A 17,282-nucleotide genomic window follows, 5' to 3' on the forward strand; every position below is an offset into this window, starting at 1 on the left:
AATTATCTAGAATGGGCAATGAACACTTCAATTGTCCTGAAATCAAGAGGACTCGGAAGGAGTATCATTCAGGATAATTATGCAACTGAAAGTGAAAAGTATAGGGCCATAACAATTATGCGCCATCATCCCACGGAGGATCTAAGAAATCAGTACCTAAATATTGAGAATCCTCGTCACCTTTGGACATAATTAAAATCCAGATACACAATGGTGTTATTACCAAAGGTCAGACATGAATGGATGAGTCTCAGATTCCAGGACTTTGAGTCTGTGGATGAATATCATTTTGCTTTGTCCAAAATCGTTTACAAACTGAGACTATGTGGTGAAGTGGTAACAGAGGAGGATTTACTGGAAAAAACCTTCCTCACAACCGATCCAAGAGATCTATTGTTACAACATATCTATATAAAAAAAGGTTTCACCACCTATAATGATATGCTCTCATGCCTAACTGAGCAGAGTAATCAGTTGCTAAAAAAGAAATAGTGAGATGAGATATCCTGAAGCAAATAAGACTGATATGGATCAGGATGAATCCAAGGCAGTCGTGTCCAATGGAACTGATGGTGTGGCCGGCATGTCTATTGACGAAAGAAAGATCTCGACATGCTAATTGTGTTTTAAGTCTTTGATTTGTGTTTTGCTTTAAACCTAATTGTCATTCACGATTTTAGAATATATTTGAGTTCATTACTATTATATCTTGTCTGATCTTACTTGATAATGTGAATGATTGATAAAGAAATCGCCTAAAAGGCATTATGGTACGGTATAGTAGCCTAGTAAGAAATCTATGGCTAAGGCATTGCCTAAAGGGCATTATATACACCCAAGAATGTATGACCCCATTGAGTTAATATGGTTTCCAAATAGAAATAATGGGCAAAAGGAAACAAGTTGCTTCAGATTTAAGAAAGAAAGAAGACGCCTAAGACCCTTTAAAGAAAGTGGTCAAGACTATACCTATGTAATCTACTGATCAAAACTATGCTACAGATCAGTATGATAAGAGGCAAGAGCCGTGGTGATCATACTGATATATCCCACGAAAATTATACACTTTATGGCAAGACCGGATTAGTCATCCTAGTCTAAACTTGATGCAAAGATTGATATTGAGAAGACACAAAGAGTTATCCCATAAGATCTCACGTTGTGAAACATGTACACAAAGGGAAACTCATTAGGCTTTATTGTCCTAAGCATCACGAAAATATCGTATGTTCATGAGGGGGAGAGAGGATAAACCCATGATACATGATCAATACTACAAATTTGTGAACAAATTCGTGAACCATGGTCTATGACCATGATATAAACAGCTTGGCCCCATTACCTATAAGGATCGGACATCCATCCTAACTCGGAAAGAAAAAGAGAAAAGTGCATAGAATACAAATCCGAGGTCATAAGGAAACCAGACCAGACATTGAGAAAATGCTGCACAGCTAAACATCTAAGGTACCAAACCATGTTGTTTGGGACGCCAAGCTACTAGGTAACAAAGGTCCTGGATAATGAAATCTCAAATCAATTAGATCATGTCTGGAACACAATGGAACCATATATAGGTGTCGACACATAAAGATATATTTGTACATAAGAGAGTAGCACTTGAACATAAAGATATAAGCGAGGATCAGGACCCACGTAAGTATGAGAATGCATTCATAGATTAAATAGGTGTATTGGCCATATATATAGAAACGCCATCTGATGATATAAGCCAGTGAAAAAGATAGGTCTTGTGTGGGAAAAGAAACCGTGAGATATGGTACATGATCACGTGGTCTAAAGGTGTTCATGTTCCTACTAACAGCATTCAAGCATAGCTTGTTACGCAAGGATACTCACAGAGACCATGTAACATATTATAAGGAGATAAACTTCTATGTGGTGGATGCTGCTACATATTTTCGAATTGATAAAGGTCTGGTCATAAGAAAGAAATTAGATTGACATATAAAGATGTAGTAAGCAGCATATGGTTCACTAGATAAAGAACAACATTGTTCCTAAGCTGTTTATGGACTGAAACAAAGCAGCTGCATATAGCATGAAAAGGAGTTATATAAGAACAATCCAATTCAGTGCATATATACTTATAAAAGAAATTTGAATTCCTTGTGTTTACTTTATACTAAATGCCTAAAGAGTGGTTAATTGGTTGATACGGATTATCTATTAAATCTCAGACCATCGCTGCAACACTAGCCAAGAGAATTTATAGTTGAAGTTGATATATCAACATGGACCGACCAGATTGTAGTATAGCTAGTGGAAAAGAAAGATCACCTATCATATGGCAGTCCATAAGCATGTGTGGTCGAGGTCCATGACCTAATATATATCCAAGTGCGTGGTATGATCCACGGTAAGAAAGGTCATGGGATGCCATCAAGATATAAATATAGCGCTGCAATATCTAATGTATGTGGCATTGCCGAAGGCAAGAAGAATCGATAGCCATGTATGAGGTCCATGAGTGTATTTGGCCGCAGAGCCATAGTTTGATGAGATTGAGAAACTCATTGCAGCAATGATCATTGATCACATCATGATCTTAGAAACTCATGAGACAAGTTATGGACATGTATAGACGAAGTCTATGACTCAACATGGATCGATCAGATTAGAGTATGGCTGATGATGATAAAGAAAGATCAAACTGTGATGGACAAGACATTGGTGCATATGGTCAATATACATCCGTATGGAGAAGATGCACCAGAACATAAGCTTACGACCTGAAATTACAAGTTCATGGTACCATGCTCAGTCTATATTATCTATGAGTATGTTTAGTCGAGATCTGTCTGACCAAAGTTTAGAGTGGTCGACAGCAAAGACTCACGTCTTGTCCATGCACACACGAGTTTCCAGAAAACATGAGAAAAAGATCGGAGAGGTCAAAGTGATCCAAGTATGGCTCAGTGATAACTCGGCCGATTTGTTCACTAAGGCACTTCCTACCTGTATGTTCAGGAAGCTCACGCATCAGATTGGGATGCGTAGGCTGAAAGACCTCCACTGAGGTTCGTATCAGGGGGAGTAGTACGTGTTGTACTCTTTTTTCTTCATCATGTTTTTGTCCCACTAGATTTTTCATGATAAAGTTTTAATGAGTATTACAATCCGTGAATGGTTATGGCATCCAAGGGGGAGTGTTATAAATCAATTGATGGATGTCCATAACCGGTTCGGTCCATAACTGGCCCGGTCTATAACCGGCCCATACACTTAGAGAGAGAGAGACGGCCCAACCCTAGAGAGAGAGAGAGAGGCGGCCGTGACCTTAGGAGACAGAGAGAGAGAGGCGGCTTATGCTCTGGAGAAAAGAAAACTCTATTTCTTTTACCTTGTAATTGTTATCTTTCCATTATTATGTATTAGTAGTTTTCCTAATCCTAGTTGGTTTAGATTTTGGATATTTTCCTTTTACTTATCTTGTAATCCTCTATATAAAAGGAACACTTATTCATTAATGAAACACAGAAACATTCAGTCTTCAATCTTCTAATTACAACATTTTGTGATATTCTAATTTTCATATGTACTAAAATGATGTCTATTATAAGTTTACTATTTTGCTTAATTTGTTCTTTTTTTTTACCAGATGCATTTGAATTTAGTCATTTATATATAACTTGTCTTGCTAAGAAATAAAAAATAATAGGTTATACTAAAAATGCATGTGGAACTTTTAAAGATAGAAATTTTAGCAAAAAAAAAAAACAAAAAACTTTTAAAGATAGAAATGATGAAAACTAGAAATTCAATGACCTCATATAGGATATATATTTGATTTTTTTTTGTTTTAGAATAATTCAAATAATTTAAATATTTATACAAAAAATAATTTAAACAACTTTCTAAGGGTGGTCCAAATTAAAAAAAAATACACATGATTATCTATTTTGTAGTTTTAAATTATTTAAAATATATTAAATTTTATTATAGATATATTATTTGATGATTATATATTTTGTAGTTTTAAACTAATAGAAATTTAATAAATACAATTAATTTTAAAATTTACAATAATCTATACTATTATTTGTGAAGTGATGTTTCGCAATCGAGCTATTACATTAAAAGTTAGAAGGCTAAAGTCTATGTTACTCTTGATCAATATTTATATTAAATTTATTCAATATAATTATTTTAAAAATAATAAATAAATATATACTAATATATATATATATAAATTGGTATATATTAATTTTGGTTTTTCTGTATTGACAATAATCTCGCTCAGCTTTTCTACATAGGTTTTATAATTTTAGGTTATCATAAAATTTATTTATGGCTGTAATTTTGGCTAATAAGTAAGACGGAGGAAGAAGGGTAAATAGGTTTCATAGATACGACGATAAGATACGACCAAAGAAATAAAGGTAAATAGGTTTCATCTAATCATTTTATCAACTTTGTTTTTTTTTCTCAGTTACAAAACAAAAAAAAAAACTTTGTTTTTTCTGAAAGATCTCTTTCATAAATTATGTTTTTTAGTAGGTGTAGTTCATGCGGTGTTCAAAAAAAAAGTAGGTGTAGTTCATGCATTCTTGACAATCATCTTGCTCAGATTTTTTTTAATGCTGATTTATTATGATATTATAATTATGATATGAAAAATATTACATAGACGATTCGACAACCGATAACTACTCAGATTTTCTACGTAGGTTTTATTATTTTAGATAACACTATAATTTTGGGTAATAAATAAGATGGAGGAAGAAGAGATATTAAAAGACAATAAAACCACGCGTCTGTAGTCGGATGGTATAAGGCGTTTTGTGGATCTCTAAGAGATCCGAGTTCGAATCTGCTACCAATTCAGACAAATACGGCACATGGCTACCGAGACTTTTGACATCTTTTCTCGGAAAAAAAGTTTACCTTTTTCTATTTATTAAAAGACAATAAAAAGGAGAAGGATACAACCTATAAGATGAAGGTAACTACCTAATAAGTTTGATCAACTTTGTGCCCTCTCTTTATTAAGTTTGTTTGTTAGTATGTATAATTCATGTAATATATTATGTTTTATATTTTTGTCTACATCGTAGCACAAAAAGGAAAAAAAAAAAAAGAACAAGGAAGAAAAAGATGTTGAATTCTATTGAAATCATGATGCTGATTAAGAAAAGAACCATTATATATTTGATTATTAATTCACATAATAAACAATCGGCCAAGATTTGGTTGGTTTTGACATGTGCATGGTAGTTATCTTTTATCAGATAACTAGGTAATAAATGACCCCGTTTCCTCCGCAGCGCAGAATGAATAGACTAAAAGAGATTGTAATTTTTAGTCCATAGATATTCGGAAAGTAAAAGTTTGGGTCACATATATTACATGTTATACAATGACAGATTGAATTAAATTGATTATGCACTTAAAAGGTTAATTACATAGTTTCAAAAAAAACTTGTGTTATTGGTTAGGTGTAATAGAAGTTTAGTCCGTGGAACTAAATACTTATATAAACTTAGTTATGAATTTAAGATAAAAAAAATAGATAATACAATTATTACTTTCATAAGATAAAACAAAACATAAATAATATAATAATAAAATATGAAAAGGGAAAAGTTTTTAAAAAGACTGAAAAAATAACAACTGTTGTGAAAAGTATAAAAAAATGGTAAGTCATTCCCCGGAGAGAGAATGTGAAAGCCCCGGTGGCCACTCGCGTGGAAATCTGGTGTGGTGCGGATTCGAACTCGGGTCCATTGGGAATCCACGAAACACCTTGACCACCCGACCACAGACGCATGGTTTGTTGTGAAAAGTATCTTCATAACTCTCCGTTTGCAATCCCATAAAGAGAAATAACAAAGAATATAAACTTATCAAACTACAAAAAATTATAAATCAGAACTCATTAAACGAAATGTATTAGTTTTTTTCTAAAAGCATCGATTTTTGGAACATCATTGGGCTCAAACATAACTTTGGAAAACCCATCAATATTAGTCAGGTTCTCGAATCGACCTTATCATGATAACCAAAATAATTTGAGAAAAGAATACAGATAATATCAGCTCGACCGCTTATAATTTCTTTTTTATTAAAGTACATTATCTACTCTCCAATTAATTTGCTAAAACTGTAAAACACAGAGTACAACATTTGCATATGTCAAATTCTCTAGCTTTAAATCAGATATGAAATTCATGGAACTCATTTTCGATGATGCTTTTGAAATGTTTTGGTTGTGATGGTGTTGTAGAAACAGTTTAGGAAGATATATATAGTGAATCGGCTATAGGGTTTAGGCGAGAGAAGTGTTGAGTCAATTATCAAATATTTTAACGCATACAATCAAGCCAAAAAAATCCCTAATAGAACAATAATTATTCTCCAATTTGGATACAATATGCCATCGGATATTTTCAACTTAAAATTTCGGATCTTAGTTAAAGCCAATCACGGCGAGGTAATGGTTTAGGCGAGGTAGGAATTTTGAGAAAATGAATATTTTAACGCTTAAAATGAAGTCAAAATAAATCTTTAATTGGTAAACATCCATAATTATTCAAAAATTTGGATCAAATATGGCATCGGATATTTGACCATAAAGATTTAACATCTTAGGTTACGTTCATATATTAAATGATCAATCAAGCCGGATATTTTTTTATAAAATTAGAAAGAAAACATGCTACTTCCCATAATCAAAATAACACAAATTAACTTCGCTGTTTGCAAGTTAGACCTTGATTTTGTTACATACCAAAATAACTCGAAATGCAATCATCCCGAAAATAAATGATTGTCATTAATGTACATGACCAACTTTAATGAATATTTTGAATCGGAGCATTCAATCTTTGACTTCGAGCTATCCCATATTAAGGAAAATAAGGGAATATAGCTTAATCAATGAATGTCTGGAAATATTTGCATAGTATATTATGTAATACAAATTAAAAAAATTTATACTATATGTTTGTGCGATTATAGAACAAATCATATATGTTTGTGAGACTATAGTATATATTTGTATGATTATACAACAAATCATAAATTTATACAAAAATTTATCCAGCATAGTATATGTTAATGCGTTTATACTATATTATATAATATAAATTAAGAAAATTTATACCAAAGAAAAAATAAGATTTATGATTTGTTGTATAATCACATGTTTCATTTCCATAATAGTGTCGATATACAATCCTTTAAAAGTACAACATACACATAGTTTGGTTAAGATCTGAAGATGCTTAGAATAAAGATGTATAAAATGAAACATAAAAGTTCTCCTCAAATAATAAAAAAGAGATCTATATTATTAAAATAAATCCTCAAATAATAAGAAAGAGATCTATGTTATTAAAATAAAATACACATTTTTAAGGCACTCTTCTGTTTTGCAAGTATTTACAAGACACTGTAATCATCTTTTAAATAAAAATCATAATAAATGGATATTATTCAATAGAAAATCATTAAGGAAACTATTTACTAATAAACATAATTTTCCTTATATAATTAAATCTATCATAAATCGATTTTATACTATTTTTCTTTTCGAAGTGATTGATCTTTTTATTAATATAGATTTTTTCCTTATTATAAGAATGCTATAATAGGATATCTAATATCTCAACTAAATTGATTTCAAAATCAAAATTATCTAAACCAATTATTTAAATTCAAAATGTTATTGTTAATCCAATATCTCAACGAAATTAATATTCAAATAATAGTTCATATACAGAAAATAATAACAATAATATTCATGCATCAAAAACGAATTTAGAAAATATTAATTAGAGGCCGGATTTCAATTTTTACATATATTAAATATTCATATAAATCTAACTTCGTAAGTCCCAAATTTAGTTATGATTTTTATATTATTAAAATATAAAAGTACTAATTAGAGGTTATATTTATAAAGTTATATAAGATTTTTTTTTTTAGTTTATTTTGATGATTTATCATATTAAAGATTTACTTATGAATTGTTCTAATAAATTTGTGATTTTTTATCATAAATATATTACTATATTTGCATGGAATTTTATAAATATCCTAAATCATCTCTACAAGTCATTTTTTTGTAGTACATACAAATATCTTCACCACCTATTTGGATCACAAGCCAATTTGGACAGTTACGTACCCAAAAACTATAGGTATTTTGTAGGTATTTGAATTATGGACCTTGATTCCAAAGAAATCGATCCGAATCCGAACCAGAAAATTTTAAATACTTAGATCGAAAGGAACCGATCCGTACCCAACCAGAAGACCCGATGCCCATACCTACTCTCTCACATTATATTTTGTGTGCATTTTACAAGAGTTACATTTGTTGAACTTGTGAGCCTTAAGATTTACTTGGTTGATTTTGGTTAATTTAGTAGTATAGATTTGTAAATTTTTTAATAATTTTTAATCTTGTATTAAATAACAAATTTTATTTTAAACTATAAAAAAATAATTTAACGTAAAATATATAGTTTTATTTTTTTACATATGGTTTGTTAAAGTGTTTGTATTAAATTTGATTTTGTAAATTTTTGGAACTATATAGATGTTTAGAAAAGAGTGTAATAAAGTATATAAACTATATTGTATGTTTAGAAAAGAGTATAATAAAGTATAAAAACTATATTGTGTATATCATTGTCGTGTGATATGGTCTAATAAATAAAATTTTATTTGTTGTATAACTTTGTCATGTTCAAAAAGATGTGGTGTAATAAATTATTGTTAGAGAAATTTTAGGTTAGATATTGTTAGTCAAATATTATGGTAAGACCAAATATATTGCTAGTAAATGAAATGGTCTAACAACCTTTCATAAGTAGATTTTTTCAGAATGATTCTCTTTTAATAGAATAGATGAGAGGTTTATTCAATTTTGTAGAAATATTATCAGATTTTTTTGGATCTTTACTGGGGTCAATCGGATTCAAGTCACATGTTAATGTTGGTTTTTTTGGTTTTTATTAGGTTTTTAATTAACGAATTTTTTATTATTAAATCCGAACTGGATTATATATGGGTCACCGGGTTTATCGGTTCAACTGCGGGTGCGGATCGAGAATGAAAACACTGAATAAAGTTAAAAATTATAATTATGATGATTATTTCTCATATAATTTTAAAATACTGAATAAAAAAATTAATGTATATCACAAAATATAATTTTCTTCAAAATTCAACAATTTGGCACACATACGAAAACAATTTAAATAGATCAAGTACATAAGTTTAAAAAGAAACGACATACAATGTATAAATTCTTACATTACTGGTTTTAGCGAAAAAATAATTCCGCGTTTTAAAAGCGCGGGTCAAAATCTAGTAATAAATTATGGTATATCAAATAATATTTAACCTTAGTAAATAATTAAATTTGTTAATATAATTAATTATACATTAAAAATAATGTAATTAATTTAGTAATTGTCATTATATAAAAATAGTTTATATTATCTATAAAATTATTTTATAATAAAATTTTAAAAGTTAGATAAATCCTTATATATATATATATATATATTTTTTTTTTTTGTATATAATTTTATGTAATTATGATTTTTTTTCAAACTTATTTTACGCAAGATGATTTTATTATATTAAAAACTTGTTATATAGTTATATATATATATATATATATATATATATATATGAAGAACTTGATAGTTGGTTTATTACTAAATATTTCAAACTTATGAGTGTTTTCAATTTTAATTTATGTACTAAAGTATTTATGTTATCATGAAAAATTTAGTATATTAAAACATTTGTTATTTAATTTATTATTAAATATTTTAAACATATGAACAATAACTTATTTTACAAGATGACAAAAAAAACTTATTTTAATAATACTTGAATTATATAATGTATCCATTTATGAAGTATTTGTAAAATTATATGTCCCCAAATGCGGGTAAAACAACTAGTTTATCATTATTAGCTTTTAAAAGTTACATAACAAACGTACAACCATTTTTTGAAACATTTTCTTTTAAAACATGTATCTTTGTGAAATGGATTTGGTATATTTTTTTCTACAAACAGTTGGTAAAAAAATACAAATGTGTAACATCAAATATTTGTATAGTACATGTAATTTTCCAGATGATTGAAGAGTATAGTTTTAACTTTCATGGTGATTGATCTTGTTACACATCGATTTGTTTCACTGGAATTGAGGTTGTAGTTTGTATAACAAAATCTTGATCATTTGCCACTGGTTCAAGCACATTATGGAGTATTATTTAGCTTTGAATGTATAATATTAAAAAGAAGTTGCTTCCGCTGATCTTGACAATACAGATGAACATTGGATTAATGGTTAGTCATTTGCACGGCGAGGTGAATAATCTGAAATCAGATGCTGAAAGTATGAAGCTAATCTCCACTAGACCAAATCACGGGTTAATGTGTTCTGATAAATCTAACATTACTAATATGTATAGAATATGTAGATGAAAATCTAATAAACAACACTAGAGCTTGACCATCACACCTGTAATAACATCTATTTTTATTTTCTTTACAAATAAACATTTCAACATCTCAGTTTTATTTTATTTAATATTTAAAATAATCATGTACGCTAATATTTAAATATTTTGTTATTACAAAATGTATGTTATACAAGTGAACTTGGTGTTGTTAAAAATGGAGTACTGAAATCATAAAGAAAATAGACTTCAGACATGTAAATATGCCAATATAAATCATTTTTTTAATCATTATAAACCATCAAACTATTATTAAATGTTAATATATTATGAACAATAATAATAGAATATTAGAATATCATTCATATTATTGTTATTTATCAAGTATGATGTTACACTTTTACCTAGTAGATAAAACCTATAAGAGTACAATGTGTGTAATTTAATTAAAAATAAATATATAATATTAACAATTTGACAAAGAGTATAAAATCTCTAAATATTATTCATTAACAGAAATGATAGATAAAGTATTGAGAGATTATTTAAAGTGACTCACTATTTCCAATTTGTGTTATTTAATCTAGTGACATGGTTTATTTTTTTTATAAACTAATAATAGGACCACTTGGTTTACTAATGTAATTCAGACATATTGATATGGACCAAGTTTGTTTTATACAGTTTACAAAGTCATTAATGAAATTAGTTTTGAATGAACCACTTGGTTGAAAACATACGCAACATTTATCATAAAAAACATATGTAACATGCTATTGTTATGTATTTTTAATAAATAAATATCATTATATTGATAAATGTATCCATTTATAAAGTGTTTGTAAAATTATATGCTCCCAAATACGGGAAAAACACCTAGTTTATTATTATTAGCGTATAAAAGTTACATAACAAATATACAACATTTTTTGAAACATTGTTTGTTAAAACATGTATCTTTGTGAAATGGATTTGGTATATTTCTTTCTACAAACAGCTAGTAAACAAATAAATGTGTAACATCAAATATTGGAATAGTACATGTAATTTTCCAGATGATTGAAGAGTAGTTTTAACTTTCATGGTGATTGATCTTGTTACACATCGATTTGTTTCACTGGAATTGAGGTTGTAGTTTGTGTAACAAAATCTTGATCATTTGCCATTGGTTCTGGCACATTATGGAATATTATTTAGCTTTGAGTGTATAATATATGAGGTTGCTTCCGCTAATCTTGACAATACATATGATCATTGGATCAATGGTTAATCATCTGCACGGCGAGCTTAAGCCAAGTATGAATAATCTGAAATCAGATGCTGAAAGTATGAAACTAATCTCCACTAGACCAAATCACATGTTAATATGTTCTGATAAATCAAACATTACTAATATGTATAGAATATATAGATGAAAATCTAATAAACAACACTAGATCTTGACCAGCATACCTGTAATAACATTTATTTTTGTTTTTTTTATAAATAAACATTTCAACATCTAAGTTTTATTTTATTTAATATTTAAAATAATCATGTACACTAATATTTAAATATTTTGTTATTACTGAATGTATGTTATACAAATGAACTTGATGTTGTTAAAAATAGACAATCATTAGACTTCAGACATGTAAATATGCCAATATAAATCTTTCTTTTTTTTTAATAATTATAAACCATCAAACTACTATTAAATGTTAATATAATATGAACAATAATAATAGAATATTAGAATTTCATTTATATTATTGTTAGTTATCAAGTATGATGTTACACTTTTACCTAGTAGATAAAACCTATAAGAGTACAATGTGTGTAATTTAATTAAAAATAAATATATAATATTAACAATTTGACAGAGAGTATAAAATCTCTAAATATTATTCATTAACGGAAATGATAGATAAAGCATTGAGAGATTATTTAAAGTGACTCACTATTTCCGATTTGTGTTATTTAATCTAGTGGCTTGGTTTATTTTTTTTATAAACTAATAATAGGACCACTTGGTTTACTAATGTAATTCAGACATATTGATATGGACCAAGTTTATTTTATACAGTTTATAAAGTCATTAATGAAATTAGTTTTTAGTGAACCACTTGGTTGAAAACATACGCAACATTTATCATAAAAACATATGTAACATGCTATTATTATGTATTTTTAATAAATAAAGAATATGATATTGATAAATGTATCCATTTTTGTAGTATATGTAAAATTATATGCTCCCAAATTCGGGCAAAACACCTAGTTTATCATTATTAGCTTATAAAAGTTACATAACAAACGTACAACATTTTTTGAAACATTGTTTTTTTTAAAACATGTATCGTTGTGAAATGGATTTGGTATATTTGTTTCTACAAACAGTTGGTAAACAAATAAATGTGTAACATCAAATATTGGAATAGTAAATGTAATTTTCCAGATGATTGAAAAGTATAGTTTTAACTTTCATGGTGATTGATCTTGTTACACATCGATTTGTTTCACTGGAATTGAGGTTGTAGTTTGTATAACAAAATCTTGGTTGTAGTTTGTATAACAAAATCTTGATCATTTGCCATTGGTTCTGGCACATTATGGAGTATTATTTAGCTTTGAGTGTATAATATAGGAGGTTTCTTCCGCTAATCTTGACAATACATATGAACATTGAATCAATGGTTAATCATCTGCACGGCGAGCTTAAGCCAAGTATGAATAATCTGAAATCAGATGCTGAAAGTATGAAACTAATCTCCACTAGACCAAATCACATGTTAATATGTTCTGATAAATCAAACATTACTAATATGTATAGAATATATAGATGAAAATCTAATAAACAACACTAGATCTTGACCAGCATACCTGTAATAACATTTATTTTTGTTTTTTTTATAAATAAACATTTCAACATCTAAGTTTTATTTTATTTAATATTTAAAATAATCTTGTACACTAATATTTAAATATTTTGTTATTACAAAATGTATGTTATACAAGTGAACTTGATGTTGTTAAAAATAGACAATCATTAGACTTCGGACATGTAAATATGCCAATATAAATCTTTTTTTTTTGTTTTTATCATTATAAACCATCAAACCATTATTAAATGTTGAAATAATATGAACAATAATAATAGAATATTAGAATATCATTCATATTATTGTTAGTTATCAAGTATGATGTTACACTTATACCTAGTAGATAAAACCCATAAGAGTACAATGTGTGTAATTTAATTAAAAATAAATATATAATATTAACAATTTTACAAAGAGTATAAAATCTCTAAATATTATTCAGTAACAGAAATGATAGATAAAGTATTGAGAGATTATTTAAAGTGACTCACTATTTCCGATTTGTGTTATTTAATCTAGTGGCTTGGTTTATTTTTTTATAAACTAATAATAGGATCACTTGGTTTACTAATGTAATTCAGACATATTGATATAGATCAAATTTTACAGTTTACGAAGTCATTAATGGAATTAGTTTTGAGTGAACCACATGGTTCAAAACATACACAACATTAATCATAAAAAAACATATGTAACATGCTATTGATAATTGGTAATCTAGAATTTAGGAACTAAGTTGGACGCAAAATAATATCATTTACTAGGTGATGATCCGCGCCATGCACGGGGTGAATAGACTAAAAGAGTTGGTAATTTTTAGTCTATAAATATTTAGAAGGTAAAAGTTCGGGTCTCATATATTACATGTTATACAATGACGGATTGGACTAAATTGATTATGTTTATACAAGGTTAATTACTTAAACCGTTAAAAACTTGTGGTATTGGTTAGGTGTAATCAAAGTTTAATTTGTGGAAGTAAATAATTATTTAAACTTAGTTATGGTATTAAGATAAAAATAAAAATACAAAATCAAATTATTGTTTTCATAAGATTAAACAAAATATAGATAATATAATAATAAAATATGAAAAGCAGAACTTATAAGGAAAAGTTTTTAAGGAAGTTCAAACTCATTATTCTAACGCCTACAAACAATGCAAAAAAAATCCCTAATTATACGCATAATTAAAAATTTTAGAGATATTATGGCTTCGGATATGTTAAACTAAGATTTCGTGTCTTGATTATTTTATATTTACAGCGAGGTAGGAATGTATATTCGTAAAAAAATCTTTTCATGCCCAAATTGAAGTAAATATAATTAAGTCGTTGATTGGTCAACATCCATAATTATTCGGAATTTGGGATCAAATATGACATCTCTTCTATGATCATTAAGATTTAACATGCGACTTTTCATAATTAGAAACATGATGAACAGTAATTGTGATATTTGATCCCAATTTTCCAATTTCCATGCGACTTTCCATATTTAAACGTGATCGTGATGCCGTTGCTAGATGAACGTGATGTTATCACTTTATATGTGCGACTTTCCATAATCAGATAATATTTTTGATTATGTTAGATGTATGGTCAAATCCTTATATTTCTTACATGATCAAATATACAAAGTTATATTTTTTTTATTATGTTATATTTATGGACAAATGTATTCATCATTTAAATTGCTAGCACATTCAGATTCATGATCGAGATTATGTTATATGCGTTGCTATCACATTCAGATTCAAATTTATAGATAACTAATAGTTTTATGATCGACAAATCTAGAATATGAAATAAAAGAGATTATAATATGTTTTTTTATTATGTAGATTGTAATATAAAATAAAGCAATCATGTGTTTTTTTTTGGGAAGACAAGAAATATACTTATGTTTATGGAAAGTCGCACGTATTAAGGTTGTATATTCAAAAATATATGTGCCAATAGCCTGCAATCATGAAATATACTTATGTTTACAATAAAGATGCATAAATGAAACGTATACTATATGTTTGTGCCAATGGCATGACATGTAATTACTCTAAGCTAAAAAGGGTTAATAAAAAAAAGGATGTGAGGTAAAATGTGGTGTTGATACATAAGTAATGACAAACTTGTGAATGACACATGAAGCCAAGGTTTATTTTTAAAAGTTCTCCTCAAATAATAAGAAGGGGGATTGGTAATTTTGATTTTAGAAAGTTTTTCCAAAAAAGGAAAATTGGGATTTGTGATTTAGGTAATAATCAATTTAGGAAAATGCATTAATAAAACAGAAAAAGACAAGAATACTAAAAGATATGTTAATTAATTACTTCAATGACATTCTATTGTAAATAAGTTGTTAAACAAAAGGGTAATTTTTAATCCCCTTAATATTAAAATATGAGCATTCCTACATACTAACCTTATCCTCATGTATTATTAACCAAACTGCCATTTTCTAATTAGGCAACACCATAATCATTCTCACACCATATAATTAAAAGCCCACTTCTTACTAGACTAATTACATATATTGCCATTGTTCATTAATTGAAGCTTAACATAATAGTGTATGCTTATTAGATGACGAAACCGGTTTAATTATTAGAGATCCGCGCAATGAACCCGGTTATCTAATATCAACAGTTTCAATATCAACCTTTTTGGTATGTTCTGGAATAACCGTCTTAGTATGTTTCGTCAACATATATAAACTTGATATACCATGAATTTGACTCATTTTCATCCATGGTATATAAGTGTTTTACTATCTATATACTATATATTATATCCTTTTAGGTATGTTTTCAGGTTCAGCAGTATCTTGGAGTAAAGTGATGATTATGGAGCATTTAGGAGATTAAAAGAGATTTCATCCGAGTTGACTAATTGAGGTCGATACGAAGAAGAAGCAATCATTCGATGCACATCCAGTACCGTCGATCGATACAGAAGAGAAGCCTCGACGATTGAAAATTATGATCGATCGATGTACATCATGTACCATCGATCGATGTCGAGACGCGAGATGCGCGACTTGGTTCCAGCCGACTTTAAACCCAAGGCTTCACCGAATTACAAGATTACCCCTGACGAGTTTTTAACCTAATAGTTATATACTTGCCTAAGTGTTAGGAGGCAAAGAGTTTTGGAGCCACCATTGTATTCTTACTTTCAGCGAGAGAGAGAGAGAGAGAGAGTTTTAGGAGAGAAAATCATAGAGAGATTTGTGATTGGAACTCCATTGATTCATCTATTCTATTATTTTCTGTTTTATCTATATTTTGTGTCATGAATTGCTTAGCTATGTCTGAGTAGTTTACTTGTTAGATTCAGGGTTCAAATAGGTTAGAGGGATTAGCCCCAACTATAGATTTGCTGAGTTGTGATATTCATTGATTGATTGTTCTTAATGCTTGTTTTAGCCTTGCTAACTAGAACATGAACCTAGGAATTTGCATGTGTCAAGCATCCTTGATCATCCTGTCCTGAATCGATCACTGGGATTAAGGAGTTGAGCTCTAATATATCATGCATGCAACTGTTAGGCATGTCTAGTTAGTTAACCAGTGAAACATTGCCATCGCTGATCACTGGGATTAAGGAGTTGAGCTCTAATATATCATGCATGCAACTGTTAGGGCATCTATAGGATTATAATCTCTAACACCTGAATAGAAAGCCTGCATCTAATATCTTCCAATAAAGTTACACCCCTAATCATCTTGTTAGTCGAGCAATAGACTTGCTCAATTAGGATTGCTATTTACTTTTAAACCATAAAACAACAAACACCTAGAATTAATAACCTGACTAGATTTAATAGGTTCCCTAGCTCCTTGTGGATTCGATCCCTAAGTACTGCAACTGAACCTCTTAGTTGAGAGAGTAATTCACTCCTTAGGGTAATTTGAGTGGTATCAAGTTTGGTGCCGTTGCCAGAGAGCTTTGATCGCCATTAGATTTAGT

The sequence above is a fragment of the Brassica oleracea genome, chromosome C4 (assembly GCF_000695525.1).
Source record: "Brassica oleracea var. oleracea cultivar TO1000 chromosome C4, BOL, whole genome shotgun sequence".
NCBI classification, from domain to species: domain Eukaryota; kingdom Viridiplantae; phylum Streptophyta; class Magnoliopsida; order Brassicales; family Brassicaceae; genus Brassica; species Brassica oleracea.